The sequence below is a fragment of the Camelus bactrianus genome, chromosome 25 (genome assembly GCF_048773025.1).
Source record: "Camelus bactrianus isolate YW-2024 breed Bactrian camel chromosome 25, ASM4877302v1, whole genome shotgun sequence".
NCBI lineage: Eukaryota > Metazoa > Chordata > Mammalia > Artiodactyla > Camelidae > Camelus > Camelus bactrianus.
This window is the reverse complement of record NC_133563.1, coordinates 24,210,241-24,230,732: the sequence shown is the minus strand read 5'-3', so window position 1 is coordinate 24,230,732 and position 20,492 is coordinate 24,210,241. Positions and strand designations below refer to the sequence as shown.

General features: G+C 37.3%; 1 long non-coding RNA gene across 2 annotated transcripts; it reads right to left on the bottom strand.

The window, feature by feature from the left end:
• Positions 1 to 3,480: 3,480 nt before the first annotated feature.
• LOC123613538 (uncharacterized) lies at positions 3,481 to 19,425 on the bottom strand. Of its 2 annotated transcripts, XR_012502238.1 has the most exons (4): positions 10,103 to 19,425; positions 9,238 to 9,395; positions 8,893 to 9,037; positions 3,481 to 3,623 (listed from the first exon to the last, which is right to left on the bottom strand). It is a non-coding gene; the product is annotated as an uncharacterized LOC123613538 (long non-coding RNA). The 2 variants fall into 2 exon arrangements; XR_006720898.2 differs by having other exon boundaries at positions 9,238 to 19,425.
• Positions 19,426 to 20,492: the final 1,067 nt, after the last annotated feature.

Here is a 20,492-nt window from a genome sequence, read left to right as displayed (position 1 = left end):
TTACAGAGAAAATATAGACGCAGAGAATTGATGGAATCTTTTTGTTCAGGAAGAAGACAGAAGAAAACTGTTGTTTTATTAGACATGAGAAGCTGGGGGGAAACTGACATGCCTAATTTTCTGCATCTCTCTCTAATTTACGTAGTCCTTTTGCCTTATATAGCAAATTAATAACAGTTTAAGCTTGTTCCATCCCTGCCATGGTGATTATGCAGTGTGTGAAACTTCTACACTTCTAAATGAGACGATTTTAGGGAACATGAAAACACAGCATTCAGGCTCTGAGAAGCCCTGCACCAGGCCAGGATGGGGGAGATGGAACTAAACAGCTGCACGTGTGAGAAGGATTAGCGATTTTCGTTGACTTCCAGCCCAGCATGAGTCATCAGTGTGTCGGGGCTGCCAAGAGGATAATTTGATCTGGGGCTGAATTAACAGGACTGTAGTGTCCAGACCAAAGGGAGTGATACTCCTGCTGTCTGGACATGAATTGGACCACACCTAATGTACTGCAGCTCTTGTTTATCCCAAACACCCATTTCGTTACAGCGTACTGTACCAAGAGGAGTTTAATGTATTATGGGGATGGAACATCTAATACTTGTATTAAAAAACCTAATCCTTTACTTTAACTCTACTCTAAAATTTACCACACAAGTTGTTTTCTTATTTTGCATGTGGATGTTGGTGTCTTGAAGGGCCAGGAATGTCTTTCTCTTTTATGTATCTGGGCCAGAAGAGTTTCTGATTATACCTTTAAAAAAAAAAATAGATTGGCTCCTAGAAGCAGTACCTACTGTACTGAACTTGAACATTGAAGTCAAAGAGACCTGACTTCAAATTCTGTTTAAACGATTATGAACAAGAAAAAGCAGGCAGTTGCTCCTCTAATGTTCAGTCCTATATTTTGGGGTTAGAGTGTTTTTCTTTATATTTCTCTATACCCCCAACCTACCAAACACAGACCCGTAGACATATACCATCCTTATCTTCCTTTTATGCAAAGCAGTGAGCATCGAATCCTGGGAGTTATGTCTCTGTAATAAAGCAACCTTGGAAGTTAGCTGGCAGGGAACAGGACAATGCAGAAATGGGACGATCCCATTTGTTAAGGTAACATACTAAAGATTGAAGGCAGAGTGATAAAGAATCAGGCATTAGGGATTAGAGAAAATCTCATTTCAAGTCAGCAGAGTTAAAGCAGATGAATTCATGCCTGGAAATAAGGTCAAATATAAAACCTATCAAACCATCCCCTTTGCCCTCCTCTACACCCCAGCTATTAATCTGAACACAAGAATGAACTAACAGCCAAATGAGCAGTGAGAGAAGCCAAAAGCAATTCACACAGAGATTTGCTGGCAGATACCACGTCTGGGTAGATCTCTCCTTCTTTCAAAATTAATAAAAAAACAAAATAAAAAAATAAAAATCAGTTCCAACATCAGAAACCATGGGGCCAATAAATACAGGGAAAGGGAAGAAGCATACTATTTTAATGATTCAGAAGAAAGGCCTACATCTAAAGTGTATTTTATATAGAAAGTAAAACGAAACTTTAAAATAAAATCCTGAAACAGGGTTTGAGAGATTCTTCATGAAATAGTAAAAATTTCTACAGAAATAATATTTGAGAGAAAGAAGTAAGAGAATGAGAAAAAAGATGTCACACTTTGATAATAAAGGAAAAGGTGGAATATGCAAATAAAATAAAGATACTAACATTAAAACACACAATAGAAACACTAGAGACTGAAACAGACATTGGGAAGATTTATTTGGTCAGAGAGGTTCTGAGAAGGATAAATCAATGATGAGAAGGACAAATGTGAGAAATCTCATGAAAGAAAAAGAAAAAAACTAATGACAAAAAAAGATGAAAATAGTAAGGGTGAAGATGATTGTCATAAAAGACATCAAATATAGATCCAGTCTAAGAATTACAATTATCACCACTAAAGATAACAGAATGATCTTGGATGAGATGCAATAGTCAATGACACAATCGAAGAAAAATTTCATGAGTCAGTAGTTTGAAAAAGGTCATCACATTTCAAGAGGAACTAATTTTTAAAAATGTCTCACATACATGTATCTTTAAGATCTTATATGTTGAGGATAAATAAAAATAATATTAGAAAAATAGTATGTCTATAAAACTTAAGTTGAAGGAAAACTCAGGAAAAATGTCCGAAATGGTGACAGTACATTCATAGACTGGAAGATTCTGTATTGATAAGACACTAGTTCTCTCCAAATTAACCTATAAATTCAACACAATTGCAGTAAAAATCACAGTAGACAAACTGATACTAAATTTTGTGGACATGCAAAGGTGCTGAATGGAAGAAATAAGTTGAATGACATTGTTGCTTGAGTTCAAGAGAAACTGTAAGTCTACAGTAATCAAGGTACCAAGGAATTGATGAGAATATAGATAAATAGATCAATGGAGAATCCAGAAATATACTTATAAACTCATGGTCAATTAATTGTTGACAAAACCGGCAAGACAATTCCACGGGCAAAGAATAGTCATTTTAACAAACGATGTTGAACAACTGAATATCCCTGTGGAAAGATTAAACCATGATCCTTATCTCATCTCATATCATATAAAATTAGTTCCAAATTTATTCAGAAACAAATGCAAAAATCAAATTTATACATCTTCCAGAAGAAAATTTGAGAAAATCTTTGTGAACTGATATAGGCGAATATTTCTTAGATTATCAAAGAGAACAGACAATTAAAAATGATAAATTTGGGGGATGGGGTATTGCTCAATTTTAGAGCCCATGCTTAGTATGCAGGAGGTCCTGGGTTCAATCCTCAGTACCTTCATTTAAAAAAAATAAATTTGATGAAATTCTCATTGTAAGGAAAATTTTATGTTGTTCAAACTGTTTAGAATGAAAAGGTAAGCTGCTGGCTAGGAGAAAACATTCACAATACTTACATCTTACAAAGAACCTTTAACTGGAATATACAGTGTCCTCTAACAACTCAACAACATGAAGAAAAAACAAAAACAGAAACAATCCCATTGATTGAATGGGCAAAATGTTTGAATAGATATTTGACAGGAGAAACACATGGCCAACAAGGATACAAAAATATTATTAGTCATTAAGAAAATGCTAATTAAAACATAGTGAGATAATACTGTTCACCCTTAGAATAGTTAAAATTTAGAAGACTGATAATACCAAGTGTTGATGGAAATGCAGAGCAAAAGGAAACCTGGTGGGAATGCTGAATAGCAGAATAACTTTGGAATTAACTTTTGACATTTCTTTTAAAGTTAAAAGAACATTTACTGTATGTCCCAGTAATACTACTCCCAAGCTGTTACTCAAGAGAAGTGGAGGTTTTGTCCACACAGTCTTGTTCATGAACGTTCATTTCAGCCTCATTCCTGAGGGCTCTGTCCCCTTAGTCAGTTCAGGTGGCTATAACAAACACAGCATAGACTGGGGGTCTTAAACAATAGAAATTTACTTCTCACAGTTCTAGGGGTTGGGAAGTTGAAATCAGCATGCCACCCTGCGTGGGTTCTGGTGAGGGTCTAGCTTGCAGACGTCTATCTTCTTGTTATGTCTTCACATAGTAAAGAGGTATTCCTACAGAGAAAAAAAGCAAGTTCTTTTCTGTCTCTCTGTATAAAGGCACTAATTCCTTGAGGGCGAAGCCCTCATGACCTAGTTATCTTCCCAAGGCCCCCTCGCCAAATATCATCACATAGGGGATTATGATTTCAGCATGTGAATTTGGGAAAGAGACATAAACATTCAGTCTACAGCAAGCCCTAAACAGTAAACAATTCAAATATCAATCAGGAGGTAAATGGATAAGCAAAGTGCCCGACATGTAGGGTAACAACACAGATGTATCTTTAAGAAGAATTACGCTGAGTGAAAAAGGCCAAACATAAAATACCATACTCTACTGTAGACAGCGTCTGATATGACATCCTCGAGTTCCTGTTTCCTGGCAATTGTAGTCTTGTGGAACCTTCTCTCTCTGAGTGTGGGCTGAACCTAGTGATTTGTGTTTAATGAATAAAATACGGTAAAAGCAGTATGCTGCCTCTTCTGAGATTAGGTTCTCAGTATTGCTCAGGGAGGAGTACCTTAGTCTAGACAGACTAGATCCGGAGAAATGTGAAACTGAGAATGTTTTTCTTAATTATTTTTCATCAAGTCTGATTTGCATTATGTAATTTTTATAGCTTTGTCTGGTTTTCCATTAAAAAATAAATGTATAAATGGTTGCATATGAGTCATGGATGCGTAGCTGACATTTACTCCCCCGCGGTGTTTTTTTGGTAGTCTCTAAAATACTATAATTACTATATATTGCTTTTGTAATAATAAATAAGTAAATATTATTAAAAATAAGCAAGGTCAACTATATGAAGAAATTAAGAAAATAAAAAAGTATACATGGAAAAAAACAAAAATATGTATTTTAAAACTTTTTACTTTTCCTATATCATCTAATTTTTTTCATAAATAGTATCTATTGCATTTATTTAAAAAATAAACGTTTTTACATCAAATGTTTTTATTTAAGCATCAGACGAATTACTATTCCTAAAATGTGCCCTGGCTGCATTTAGACAGGAATTTCCTTCACTATGTATAGACAAGGCAGACTACAAGTGAGATGAATGCATTTTAGTCTGATAAGTCAATGTGTCCTTTGAATCAGGTCCATATTAGGGAGTTTTGCTAACAAATGGACCTTTATTTTTTTTCAGATTCACAGTATACACATGCACACACATGGGTTTTATTGACAGATTAGAGTTTGCTTATAGACTGATCAGTGGATAAAATAAGGGAGCATCTAATTTTATTTCCTTTTTACATCATAACTAGATTTTTTTTCTCAACATTGATTGTATTTTTGAACATGCTGAAAAATTGAAAGATGTTTTTCAGTGAACATCCATAAACCTACTTCTTAGCTTCAATAATTAGTATTGTGCTATTCTTGCTGTATCACATATCTGTCCATCTATCCATCCAGCAATCCATCCTATTTATGTGATGCATTTCAAAGTTAGTTGCAGACATCAGTACATTTTCCCCTAAATATTTGAGCAGGTATATTAATGTAACTAAGTTTTAAGATTTTTTATGTCTCTTTTAAAAATTGATAATTTTTTTAGAGAAGTTTATGTTTCACAGCCAAAATAAGGGAAAGATAGATTTTCTATGTACTTCCTGTCTCCCACATAGTCTTTGCCATTTTCAACATCTCCTACAAGAGTGGTACATTTGTTACAATTGATGAACCAATACTGACACATCATCATAACCCTAAGATTATAGTTTACGTTACAGTTCACTCTTGGTGCTGTGCATTCTATGAGTTTGGATAAATGTATGAGGACAGTATCCACCCTTGTAGTACCATATGGAAGAGTTTCACTGCCCCCAAATCCTCTGTGTTCTACCTGTTCATCCCTCCCCACCTCAACTCCTGGCAACTGCTAATCTTTGTGCTGTCTCCATAGTTTTGCCTTTTCCGAAATGTCATATAGTTGGAATCATCCAGCATGTAGCCTCTTCAGATTGGAGACTTTCAACTTAGTAATATGCATTTAAGGTTCCTCTGTATCTTTTTCTGTCTTGATAGGTCATTTCTTTTTAGTGCTAAACATTCCATCGTCTGGATGCTCCCCAGTTTATTTATCTATTCACCTACTGAAAGGTATCTTGGTTCTTCTAAGTTTCGGCAATTATGAATAAAACTTCTATGAATATCCATGTACAGTTTTTTATGTATAGATGTAAAATTTCAATTCCTGTGAGTTAATGCCAAGAAGTCTGATTGCTGAATGATATGGCAAGAGTATTTTTAGAATTGTAAGAAAACACCAAACTGTCTTTCCAAGTGGCTATACCATTTTGAGTTCCACCTGCAAAGAATGAGAGTTCCTGTTACTCCACATCCTTGCCAGCACTTGATGTCATCAGTGTTCCAGAGTTTGTTCATTCTGATACATGAGCTTTTTTTTTTTTTTTTTTTAAGGTAATGCATTATTCCTCTAAAAAGTAAATTTAAAATTTAGGGGGAAAAATCCATTTCCCAGCCATGTATTCCAATTTCAAACTCATTAAATATTATAACTGTAAACAATACTTTGCTTTCTAGTTTTGACTGACATCTATTGGCTGACATCTAAATGTGTAACAATTCTTTGCCCCTGTGGTAAAATAAGTTCTTGGATTACTCAAGAATGCCAGACAGAGCACTCATTGTCATGGATGACTTTCTACAAATAAGGATGAGAAATGCAAAGGGAAACCAGACCATAAATGCAGGTCCTCACCTCTGAGACACATCCTGAATGCCCAATGCTTCTTTAACTCTTGTGTGTCTTTACTCCCTGACCCTGGAGTCAGTTCATTATCAGAAATAAATTGAGCTGTATTAAACTATTTGGAAAAAGCAAATACGTGGAAGGCACAGGAGTTTTTGTCAGGAGAATAAAACATAGAATTTTTTTTTGGAAAAAAAAGATTTTTAGCAAAGTCAAAGCAGAGACCGGGTTTCAGAGTATGGAGAGATAATTGTGGAGCCAAGATGCTCAGAGAAAGCTTCATAGCATAGGATAAAATCTTGAAGGAAAGACAGGATTCAGGCTATAGAAAGGGAAAAAAGAAAAGGACATTCCTTACAACAGGCACAATGTAAGCAGTGATGTTATTTATGGGAAAGCAGGTGTACTTGGTGGGAAAGTGGAATTATTTCTTTTTTTTTGACATCATAGTTGCTTAAGCTCTCATTAAGCTCTAATCCATTAGAAATTCTCAGGTTACCATCATTCTAGTGTTTCCTTGGCCCTGTAATCAATCTCATGTTTTTTTACCATTTATCTGAGGTTGCATCATTTATCCCGGTACCCGCTAATCCCTTCTGGGAACAGCTTATGCTTTGTGACTTGGAATCATTTTATTTCATTGAGCAACATGATAGATAGTTTTCACATTAGAGAAATCATCTTACGATGTGATTATTTTTGATAATATCGCCATTTATTTATTCCTATGGGAATGTTAGGTCTCGTGGATGGAGGACTTCGGCTGGGCATAATGAAAAAGTACACTGAACGGGGATTCAGAAAAACCTGTATCCTCTCTTATTCTTAGAACTAATTTATTTGAGACTTCGGTCAAATCACTTAAATGTACTTTGAGGTTGTACATAAAAGTGGTTGGAAAGGGCCTTCTTAAAAATAGCTTCAAGCACAGGACTGAAATATCATCGTTAAAGACCTTTTGGGAGTGAGAACAGAAAGACTAAAAACTTTTTCAGCTTTGAAGAGTTGCCTTAAAAAGCAAATTGTCCTTTGAGGGGAATGTAGTAGATGATAAAAGCAGATGATTGGATTTCTGAGGATGACTGAGGTCCTGAGAGAGAGAAGTTCCTTATAAGAGTGTCAGATCTGTGCACGCACATGCGCGCGTGCGTGTGTGTGTATGTGTTGGCAATGGGGGAAGATTGGCATCAGGATGTAAAAGTTAAGAGAAGACATCTAGTGTATTTTTATGCTATTCTTTTGGAGGAAAAAAGAAAAACCAGACGACACAAAACAAACAAACAAAACAGAATAACTACCAAAACGACTGCAACAAAAGACAACTAGCAGGGATTTAGCAAAGAAAAATGAAGCAAAGTTTGCAAAATATTTATTTGATGCCTATTCCACTCAGTACCCATACAATGCCCCTTCCTATCTACAGCCAGAATCTTGAATAATGAGAACCAATATTGGAAACAAAGGCTCTGAGGGTCTAAGTAAAAGTCAACAGTATCAGCCAGCTTATGTTCAGTGAGCATTTACTGCGTGCTAGACAGTTAGCCAGGATTGAGAATATATCTCTGAAAAAGGATACTGACCTTGAAGCGCTCCACAATTTGCTTTTAGCTCTAAAAGTCTATGAAAACAGAGAACTTTCCTTAGAGTTGCATTTTTGCATTGAGTCTCCTCGGATGTTAAATGGAATACAGATAAATCACTGCCTGAAACCCTTCTCCAGAAAATCCAAGTTAGTTATTTCCTTGGTAGGAGGGAGACTACTGAGCTGGAGCTGGAGCTGGAGCTGGAGGGTGCAGTGGAAGTGTTAGTAATGGAAAAGTAAATGTCCTGAAGAATTCAGTCCTGCGGAGGCTTTTGTGAGGTGGTTACCAACTGCTAGTGGAAAAAAGTTAGGGCTGCTCAGACGTTCTACATCACACATGAAAAATAAAGACATCGCTTTATTATTAACAGGGGCAGTTCATCTCGTCATCGTGAAGGGCTAATATGACACAATGTGACTTTTGTGGGGTTTTTTGGTTTGTTTTTGTTTTATGAAAAAAAAATTCACCCATGAGATCCAGTTAAAACTTCTTTGTGTATGTGTATCTACATTGACAAAGAAGCTCACGGGGTCTGAGGGCTCTGCAAAAGAGCCATGACAATCATATACCTCAGGTTTAAAATAATCCCCAACAGCATGCTGTATCTTGTTGCTTCTCAATAGAAATAGCTCACACCAGCTGTTTCTTTCCACTCCCATCAGCCCTAAATGAGTAAATATGAGCCCAACGGCTGTTTAGTCATCTTGTTGGCATCTAAATTCTACATTGGTCTCCCTCAGTTAGAAAAATATTTGGTGTATCCTGGTTCAACCTGCTGCACTCGTATTTACAGTCAGAAAACACAGTCCTCTTTCTTAAAATATCCCGAAATAAGTAAGGCAAAAAAAGCCAGGAATACCATGGGCCAAGGGATAACACAAACTCCAGTCTTTGTCCACTGGGCACTCCTCGTCTTTTCCTCCTTGGCAGCTTGTAACCCTCTCAAAAAGCAATGGCTTTCTTAACAACACCTACCTGCCAGGAGAGTCACAACCTACAGTGTGTGTGTTTCATTTCACAGACACTAGAGAAGTTCAGCTTAACTTGGCGGGGCTTTGTTTAATGGTGGTGAGAAGATTCCAGACTCTTCTCCACGGACTTCTGCTTTGAACTTGACAGCCTGTCCAGAATAAAGTGTGTGGCGTTTACAGTCTCCCCCCGACAGTTGCAGCCTTTGATAAAATAAATAAATCTCATATGGACACTTTCTTTCTTCCTTATCTCCTGCCAGCAATGGCTATTTAGTACGGTTCCCATTTGCGGCCTCATGAGGCCATGGAAAACCGTGTCTTCTGGCTAGCAAAGGGGATGGTTGTTTACCTTATGATGGAAGACAGGGCAGGATCGTTAAAATAAACTCTCTGATTTCCTGTCACTTCCTTTCTTTATCTAGCGAGCCGAATGCACCGCCACACAGACTCTTTGTGCTGGCTGCTCCGTCTGGTGGAGGTTTCTGTCATCTGGATCAATTCTTTCCTCTAAAACAAATAAAGAGTGTAGTAAACCCTTTTTCTTATTTTAACCTTCTTTGGTGGGGGCTGCAAATTCACGTAAGTAAGGAAACGAATAAGAAATAGTTCCTTGTTACTGAAGCTATTTCAATTATTTAGGGATTCAGGTCTTACCTGTCCTTGGAATGATTTTTTGAATCAAAAAAGTTAACGTATATTAAATTTGAATTAAATGCAAATAAAAATAGAAGTTAAAAATTAAATACAAAAATAAAAGCATAAACTCCAGTGATACTTTAAACCTAAGTTGCAAGTGTCTTATGACAAAGGAGAGGATGGTTTTAATGACAAAATAAAACATTGCTTTTCAAGCAGAAAAGTACAATAACCCCCCCCCCCGCAACTCCAACCTGTGAGCCATACTGAGGCAACTGCAAGTTACATTGTGTGTTCATTAGTATAAACGTTTGTGTGTGACTGTGTGTGCATATGCTTGTGTCTCAACACTGCCTACCTGCACGTCTCTTACCAGTGCTCTTCCCTACAGAGCTCAGTGCTGTTCTCAGCCTAACCCCACACCCCATGATAGCACTATGATTGGAATAACAGCTGGAACCTGCAGTAGAAAGCCACCTGTAGAACAACCGTCCTCTTCTGGGTGTGTTCTGCCTTTATCACTTACCTTCTTACATAGTGACAGCTTTTCTTCCCAAGGCTGAGATCACCATACTCACCAGGAATGTGCACTTTGGTCTGCTGGCCACGCCCTGTGTTGGTTTTCATAGTTCTCCAGTCTGACATTTTTTAAGCATCCTTTTCATTCTCAACAGGCCTCTTCCTGAGAGTGCACTTTGTTCTTATCTGAGCCTGGGAGAGTTCCGACCATAATTGTTAGAGGAGTTTAGAGAAGGCAGTGATCAGGGGAGGAGGAGGTGTCAGGGAGACGTGAGACTTGAGCCTTAAAGAATGAGTGGCATTCATTTTATTCTTCTTCCAAATCTCCAAGTTTTTCTAATGCTGTCAGAATTACAGCCCTGTAGAGTGCCAGAGCTAAAAGAAACTATATGGTCTTGATGTAAGTCATTCTCCAGGTCAGATGGCAAGATTTAAAAAATTGTCTAGGTTAGAATAGATCCCTGAAAGAAGAGATAATCTCCCAATGCTGGGGCTGGTGAGCTGTTGGAACGTGTCTTGGAGCAGAGCTGCCACATGACACAAGTAAGGTGCCATTGTCACACACCTAGGTAGCTGGAGCTGCCTGAAGCTGGGCCAGGTCCAGCCTGCATAACCACACATGGAGGGCCCCTTGAAATCTCTCAGGTTTCTAAGTAGAAAGCCAGCCTGCGTATCAGAGAACCCCAGCTTGTCCTGGGCAATGAATGAACAGATGTAACACTGTGACCTACCTAGGCTGATCTGGCTTCACTTGCTCTATACCCTTGCTCTGTCCCCTTTCTCAATCCTATAGCCTCCCTCTCTCCTCCCACACCCTCGCTGGTACCTCTCCAGCAATGACCTAAGACATCTGTATTCTTATGTTCATATGTTTTTATCTTCAGCTTAATCTTGGGTAATGTTTCTAAATATTTTTCGATATACAGAGATTTATTTTTTCTTGCTCAACATTGTAATCCCAGCCCCTAGAACTGGATGTCACCTAGTATGTGTTAAATATACATTTAGTGAATGGATGAAGGATGTTAAATTCCTTTCTATCTGGTTCTCCAGCTTCCCAACTGGAGATAGATGTGATGATAGTGGACTGGGTCTTATTTTCTATATTTTCTTAGATTGAGGATTATTTTATCTCCCCACTCACAAGAATTTCCATATTTGTAGCTTCTGTTAACTGGTTCCACTTTCTGAAGCAGAATCTCTGGGTGTAAAACCTTGAAATCTCAATATCTGAATACTCAGAGCAAGCATCCTGGGTAAATTGTATATAACAATTTATCACAATTTTATAACAATTGAATAGAAAGAGGACAAAAAACTGGAGTCAAAGCATGGCAATTAATATAGAATACATAGAAAACAATAAAATACGTTGAAAAATATACAATGGGGATGTATCTGTAGTTTATTAGAACTTTAACTTATTTACATGTTATAGTTAAGTTAAAATATGTTTAAATATGAACACTTTGAAAAAATTAAAAAGGTCACATCTCTTCAAGTTACAAATAATGAATTCTCAAAATTGTCCCCAGTTCAGGGCCAGAACATTTCTTATCTGAGAGGGAATCTTTGCAGCATTCAGGGGGAAACAAAACCTGTGAAACTTAAATGTTCCTTTTCTCAGAACTTATGATCCCTCAAGTTAAAAATAAAAATTGCATTAAAGAAAGAGCTGGATTTGAAATAAAAGTTACCGTAACTTCCTAAATTTTTGACAATGCTGTATTTTAGGTAATTGTGGACTTGTAGTGTACTTATGTGCTATTTTTTTTTTTAAATATGCTTTTCTTCTAGGTAAAAAGTTTCTGAGTATCAGTCAAGACTGACCCGTTAAGAATGTGAAATTAGAGTAGCAAGTGCTATTGTAACACGCCTGCCTCTAAATGGTTCACTTGCCTTGAAATGCGTGACACGCTAGTAAACGTACCACAACTTATGTGCAGCATTCGCCCTTTTTTGTAGGGAAGGTACTCCTACTATCGCCAATTTCAAGCCACCAACGTGACTTCACTGAACATGGCGCTGGGAAGAGGTGACCAGTAGTATGTGTGCCATACGTGGTATATCCACCACAGAGAGATGTTAAATGTGAATAACCTTCAAGCATAGATGACAGTAAAATGTGGCAAAATAATTAGAAAGTGATGTTTGAGTATCAACTTTTTGTTCTTAATATGATTGATTTAATGATAAATTCATATAATTTAAATTTTAATAATGGTTAAGTTATCAATAAAAACAAATAAATTTAAAAAAAATAGGGGGAGGGTATATTATAGCTCAAGTGGTAGAGCGCATGCTTAGCATGCACAAGGTCCTGGGTTCAATCCCCAGTACCTCCTCTAAAAATAAATAAATACACCTAATTGCCTCCCACCCCCAAAAAAGTAAAATTTAAAAAAAATTAAAATAATGGTAAAGTTAAACGGTAGATTTGGAATCTGGTGAGAACCCTCTTCCTGGTTCATAGACAGAAGTCTTCCTGCTGTGTCTTCACATAGCAGACAGGACAAGGGAGCTCTCTGGGGTATCTTTTTTAAGGGCACTAATCTCATTACTGAGGGTTCCCCCCTCATGACCTAATTATCTCCCCAAAGCCTCACCTCCTATTTTCATCACAATGGGGTTTAGGATTTCAACATTAGAATTTTGGCAAGGCACAAACATTCAGTCTATAGTATACCTGATGATGATGATGATTTCTATATAACTGTAAAATATGAAAACAAGTTAAAGCTTTATTTAAAAGACAAGGACTCTCTCTCTGTATATTATACATAATACACATGAATAACCACAGAAGGGCCTGATGTTAACCATCAGCCCAGTCCCATGACTGTGTTGGAGTATTGCCTTTCAGCTGATAAAACCATTAGGCATTGATGGTCATTGCTCCATTAGTCTTCTATCGCTGCTGTAACAAATGACCCCAAATTTAATGACTTAACAACACTTTCACAGTTCCGTAGTTTAGAAGGAATCTCACTGGATTAAAATCCTGATGTCACCAAGGCTTCATTCACTTCTGGAGACTCTGGGGGAAAATTTATTTCCTTGCCTTTTTCAGCTACTGGAGCCCACCAACATTCTTTGGCTCACAGACCTCATAGCAATATTGCATTTCTCTGTGTCCCCTTTCCATGTCACTTCTTCTGAATGACTGTTTTAAGGACCCCTGTGATTAGACAATACAAGATACTCTCCATATTTTAAGGTTGACTGATTAGCAACCAAAATTTCTCCTGCAATCTTAATTCCTCTTTGCCTTGTAACCTAAAATACAGGTTCCAGAGATTAGAACAAAGACATCTTTGGAAGAAGATTATTCTGCCTACCACAACTTATGGGTCAGAATCACCTAGAAAGCTCATTAAAACAGAGATTTGAGGGATCCCACCCTCAGCATTTCTAACGTAGTACATATGGGATGGATCCCAAGAGTTTGCATTTTTACCAGTTCCCAGGTGATGGGAACTACACCTCAAAAATCACTGCTCTAGATCCATTAGTTCATTAGGAGTTGCAAAATAATAATATTTAAATTCTATTAATAATTATGTTTTCAAGCAAATATCTGTTTTCATTGGAGTTGCTAGATTAAACAGAGGACACCCAGTAATTTGAATTTCAGATAAACAAGAAGTAAATTTTCAGTGTAAGTATACACCATACAGTATCAGGGACACTCTTATACTGAAAAGTTATTTCTTGCTCATCTGAAATTTGAATTGAACTGAGCACTCTGAATTTTCATTTGATAAACCTGGAAGCCCTAGTTTTCATCTGGAAGGGGAAAACAGGACTGCTTCTGTCAATGAATCTTCCATGAAAAACGAAAATTCTGACACACTTTACCCAACCCCTTTGCCTCAAGTCAGCTGACACTTCTCTACTAACCACCTGCAACAAAATTATAAATCCACTTAGTGGTGGTTTCTTGTTCATAGAGATTGAATACCCAATAAGATTAAATCAGATAACTTTGCTGTAGCCATCCAGAAAATTTAGCAGTAAGTGGCATTATAACTTTCTTTTCATGTAATTTCTCTATAGTCCTCATAAGGGCATTTTATAGTTACTGTCTTAGTTTGCATCTGTGGGATTATCCCAAAGGTGCTGATGATAGGATTGATGAAAGAGGGCTGACATACTTAGGTAAAGAAGACAAGCTCCTTTTAAGGAAGTAAACAAGAGAATGTACTACACAGCTTAGTAATCATTGCACAATCCCCTCGCTCCTCCTTCTAATTAAGACAATGTGAGTAGGATTATCCATCTCTTGTAGCCAAAAGTTTTCCACTCTCACAGAGGAGAGACAGAACAGAAGGGAAAGACTGTTTCTGACTTCTACTTGCACCAGTCTGATTTTACTCTGCATCTGAGAAAATCGTGATCTGGTAGGTGAGGTGAATATCTAAGCCAGAGGTTTTTCAAACTTTCTCCATTGACATGATGTCTTCAGTGTCTCAGTAATTTTTTTCACAGCACCCCCCTAGATCAAAAGAAATACCTACAAGTTCCCTTTATTAACTAGTTAGATCCAAGCATCTTAATAACTATTTACGTCTTAACAACTTAGCTAGCAATTATGGAAAAAAATCGCAGCACATACATTGAAAGAAAAAAATAATATTTCTATTTCATTTGTAAATAGCCAGAATTACTTACTAATGAGATGTGTGTACTTGCCAGGCATGGCACAACTTCTCAAAACTGGGCATCAGATTGGACTTCACCCCCCCTCCATTTCCTGTTCCACAGTAATTTTATGCTCAGTATTTGCTCCTTATCAAAGCAACCATGGGAACCCCAGCTTTGCAAATGGATGATGTCACTGAAAGGAATGTTGCATCATTAATGGTGAAACTGAATTACCTGGACCTAGAGCTTTCTGCAGTGTCTGACAGTCATGGAGGATCACTGTGTTTCCCTCAAAAAATTCGAGTATGCCATAGTATGCTTATAAGTTTGTTGGAGCGCCTCAGGACACCTGGATCTAAATAACGATTGCGATTCAAGCAACACAAAGCTAGACAAAGTTCAATTTTTTTTTTTTCTGAAATACAATAGCTCTAGGAACTTACTTAAGTTACTTAGCATCTCCAAGTCTCATTTTTCATATTTGTATCTTGGGGAGGACAGTAAGACAATATGTCTTTTGTTTCTCATGTAAAATAAGTACTCAAATGATAGCTAATCCTATTATTATTATTTGTAATGACAGAACTACAAAAAGGTATAGACTTAGTGTATAAGAAGGAGTGATTAATTCTCCCTGAGGTAGTATGGGTACCTATAAAATTAGTGATGCCTGAATAGAATTTCAAAGGATGAAGAAAATTATTTAACTGAACACATTTTAGAAGGACATTGTAAGCACTGGTGATGTATTCAGGGAAGCAGCTGGACAATAAGTAAAAGAATGGGACGTGGCAAGAGATGAGGTATCTATCCTCTTGGTTAAAATGTCTCATATGGTTGTTCCTAAGAGATTTTTTTTTCCTCTCTAATGTGATTTTAGGTCTTTGAGCAAAGCCAAAAGAGATCAAAATGGTCTTTTACAACCAAAGATCTTTAGAAGAACAACTGAATGGGGAGTTTACCTTAATAATTAAAATGATAAAAATTGCACATAACTTAAAATTCATTAATCCTTTAAAAATTCAATTTCTATTACTATATCACAGAGTTACTAAAATAATCGTTGATAGGATTTTGATTATTTTTTTCCTTAGATTCCATTCATACAGTATGCTACTTCAATGACAGTCCATGTTTCTACCAGATGGCAAAGTGACTCATTCTATTGGTTATAAGGAAAATCAGTTAATTCTATGAAATAGCATTAATAGTAACACAATAAAAGCCAGTACCCTGTGAGCACGTAATCTTCACCATAATGCTCTGCAGCAACACGCACAGAGTGTTCTTGTGATATATAAATCATATCAAGTCACTTACCTAATCAAAACCATCAATCACTTCTCATCATTCTTAAAATAAAATCCGAAGTATTTTCCGCAGTCTAAGAGGTCCTTCATCACCTACCCCAGGCTCGCTTCTCCAACTTCATTTCCTATTTCTCTCTCGTTCTCACTCCCGTCTAGACACATCGGTCCTCCTGCAAGTTCACGCACACACTAAGGCTCATTCTCTTTAGGGCTTCTGTGTTTGCTGTTTTTTCTACCTTGATATTCTTTGCCCTGATTCAGGAGGGCACTCACCAAAATGGTACTTACTCAAAAAGGACTTTCTTGACAACACTGTCTGAAATAGTCTGCCCTCACCTCGTCATTCTTTTCTCCCCGCCTTCTTTACTATTTTCCTTTATAGCACTTAATGCTATATGAATTATATGATATGTTTGTTATTGACTATTTTCCTTACCAAAATGTAAGCTTGACAATAGCCAGGGAACTATCTTGCTTATTCCATATTGCATATGTATACCCTATATACACCATAAATAGTTGTGTCTCTGGAATTTAGCTCCAAATCTGACTTATTTTACAATCTATACTACATTGATTCAACAATGCACTTAGTTTTACACTATTTATTATTATTATTGGCACTTTCTATAGACAGAACTGATTCAGAACATAAATACATATTTACTGATTTACCATGTAGCCTAAGACACACTATTATGCTTCATACATTGTGCTATGAGCTAGGGGAACAAACAAATATAACAGAGGTTTTCCACTCCGAGATCCCCAAGTCTGGTGGGGACCAGACAATTATAAGTTGCTAAGTGCTGTAAGAAGCCTCCTGTAGAAAACACCTGCTGAAGCAGAGTCCATATGAAGAGCCATGGGGTTATAAATAGCCTTCACAAAGGAAGCCATTTAAAAAATTGTTTTTTGAAGATAAGACAGATGAGCGGAATTTGAAAGACAATTATAACAATTTATCTCCCCTTGGTTTTGAAAACCTTTTCCCTATTTTTTTTTTTTTTTAACAACTGCATACTATTACATCAAATGGAATGTTTCTTAATCCATTCAACCCTTCCTATCGTGGACATATATGTTGTTTCTGTTTCCTAAGTTATAAGTAAGGCTGTGATGAATACACCCTGAGCAGATCCTGGCACACACATACACACACTGTGTATACACATACATGTATTATGTTAGTACATATATACACACATCATAATACACCCACGTGGATAATACATATTATAGTGTGTGTATGCACCAAGATATTATAAAATGAAATAATATAACCTATGTATATGTACAGTGCATGTGTACATCAAGATTATTGTGCTTTAGATTATTCTTAAAATATAGCAGGGGTTAAAATTACAAGCTTCAAATTTTCTCAGGCTTTTCTTTTTTCGTTTTAAACTTGGTATTGAAATATGTTGTATTTCATACATATATATCCCGAAAAGTTTACAAAAATGGAAGTAAACTGTTGGATGAGTTTTCACAAAGTTAACACACTTGCGTAACCAACTCCAAGATCAAGGAAAAATAATCAGCACCACAGAAGCTCCCATTAGAGCTGCTACCATTCCACAGGGGAAACCGCTATCCTAATTTATGATGGTAAAGATTCATTGTGCCTGTTTTTAAACTTCGTGTAAGTGAAATAATGATATAGGTACTTTCCCGTGTCAGGCTTCTTTCCACCTACGTCACTTTTGTACTTGTCTATATTGCTACGCTTAGTCGTAACGTGTTCACCTTGGTTCTGTGTTCTACTAGTCCATTGTGCCATACTCAATTTTATCCATCCTACTGTTGGTAGCATTTGAATAGCTCAAGTTTGGAACTGGTATAAATAGTGCTAGTAACACGATTATATAAATCTCCAGTGAACATCGACTTCCACTTCATTTGGGTTTATACATACTGGGATGGAATTAGTGCTTTACTCATGTTTATCTTTAGCAGATGAACATATGCTTGCCTTTTTAAGGGGGTGGTCTGTATATCTTGGGGTGGAATTACTTGTATAACCACTTTCAACTCTAGTAAATACTATCAAATAATTTTCCAGTGTGGTTCTACCAATCTATACTCCTACCAGGGATATAGGAGAGTGTCCTTACACCTGGTGTGCTCTGTATTTTTTCATTTTAGTCATTTTAGTGGATGTGTAGTGCAGTGTTTTGGCACTTACTTGCCATATGCCTTGGGCAACACACTGTACCTGAGTTTTCTGATCTGTAAAATAGGGAGAAATAGAGCAATTTATTTTTGAGAAATAAAGGAAATAACCCACGCCAAGTTTTTAGTGTAGTGGCAGGCACTGAGTACACCAGCACTAATAATTCAGGCCACACGTTATTATCATCACCACCACCATTGTTATCTGGGAGAATTATTAAGCATTCAACAGAGAGAAAGCCGTTTTCTAGACAAAGTGACCAGCTTATGCAAAAGCAGGAAGGCAGAAAACAGCCTTCTGTGTTGGCAGAACAGTGAGAAGTTTCCTCTTTCACTCCATGGATGTTTGGTCAGGGTGAGAGACAGAAATGTTTGACTAGCAACTAACTCAATTGTTCTGTTTCAAAAAGAGGGTTATTAAGTGCCCATTTCATCGAGTAGACTATGCATCGCAAATGAGAAGCAAATAGTCAGTTATTTAAAGCAGGAGGCGTCATGGTTGTCTCTTCCATAAGAATGAAGTCAGAACAGTGCCCACACTGTGCAGAGGACAGACCTGCTTTCTGTTTGACCAGCGGGGCTTTTTCTTACTTTCCTTTTCACAGAAATGCGTATTACTGGGAAATCCACGGAAAGCCCCTTTCTTTGTAGGTTAGAATATTTCCATGTCCCCTAGCAGACAGAGTATCCCTGGCTGCTCCCAGTGGAATGCAGAATCATACTCTTGTCTCATTGGCTTTCGCCTCTCAGCAGAGTGCCAGGAGCAAGTAGAGGTTTCCCAGACCAAAGCCCAATTAGGTCCAGCTGTGCTGAGCAGTTTACCAGCAAAGCTCATCCACTCCAGAGCAGTTTTCCCAAACTGTAGTTGGGTGGGCTTTGAATATTGAAATTTGCTTGTTTGCTTTATGCCTTGGCATTGTGCTTTTAATGGACTCTCAAGCTCACTTCCTCTGCCTTCCTTTTTGGGGTTGGAAACTACAGCCACTGACTTTCGAGCTCTAAGAGTGAATGGCGGCTCTAGCTGGAAGGGCTTCGCATGGGAAGTCTGAGAGCCAGTGGTACAGCAAAACATCCGCACAGATCTTTTCTTGCTTTCAGGATGTTGTGACCAATAATCTGGCCTCATACCAACTGGCTGGCCTCTTACTCTGAGCATCATATGACACAGCTGTTTAATGTTAATTCCACTGAAGCCAGAAAGAAATCCTCATTTGTAGGAAGACAGGGAAGTGATGATGAACTTGAAGAAGGGACTTCTTACTTCACTAGACTGGGACCTTGGTATTCCTGGTATCACCTCAAAGACAGAGAAAGAGCATTATGGTACATTGACTAAGAGTGGAAGGAATGGGTTCCAACCACAACTCTGCTGCCAGTCAACTTTATGGCCTTAGGCAAGTCACATAACCGCTCTCAGCCTGTTTCTTCATCTGGAAAAGTCTTGGCTTCATATGGTTGACATAAAGTCTTCAATGCAAGTCAAGCACACAGTAAGAGTTTCTATTTATGAAAAAAAGCAAGCAAGATTTTGACAGGGATTTATCTGAATCCATAGATCAATTTGGGGAGTGTGAACATTTTAGCAATACTAAGTCTGTCAATCCATAAACGTGGGAATTTTATTTCTTTAGATCTTCCTTAATTTCTTTTAACAATATTTTATAATTTTCAGGGTACAAGTCTTACACTACTTTTTGTTCAGATTATTTGTTCAATAGCCAATGTCTATTATAGTTAATGTTCTCTTTCCCCACCCTCTTCCCTCTGGTCAACTACTCTTTTTCACTCTTGGCCATGGCTATTCCTTTAAGTCTTGTTCTGGTATCTCTTCTGATTTATCCAATAGCAACTTCTACTGCCCCTACTGTAGCATTTATCATGCCACATTACAAATGCACTTGTATATTTGGTTAAATTTTTTCTGGAAATGAATCCATGTGTGCCTTGCTAGTCATGGCGTATGACAATGGATATCAAAAGGTAAACAGGTAATAAATATTACATTTTATGATTATTAGGCACATAATGTATCTGTTTAAGAAAAGAAAGCAGACCCTTCTAGATCTTCTCCAGACCAGAAGACCCCCATCACTGCACCCACTTAACCAGACTGGGTGCAACACATCAAGATGACTTAGGACAATATTTGTATCTGATGCTCCTGAACTTCCATCCTCACTGGCTTCAGTTTATTGGTGAGCATGTCATCCTGTTCCTCTCAATATTTGTCTGCCCCATATTACAACCTATGGAACCAACAAACTATTGCTACATTGACACTACGAAATAGTCTCTGGGTTAAAAAATCACATATTATTAC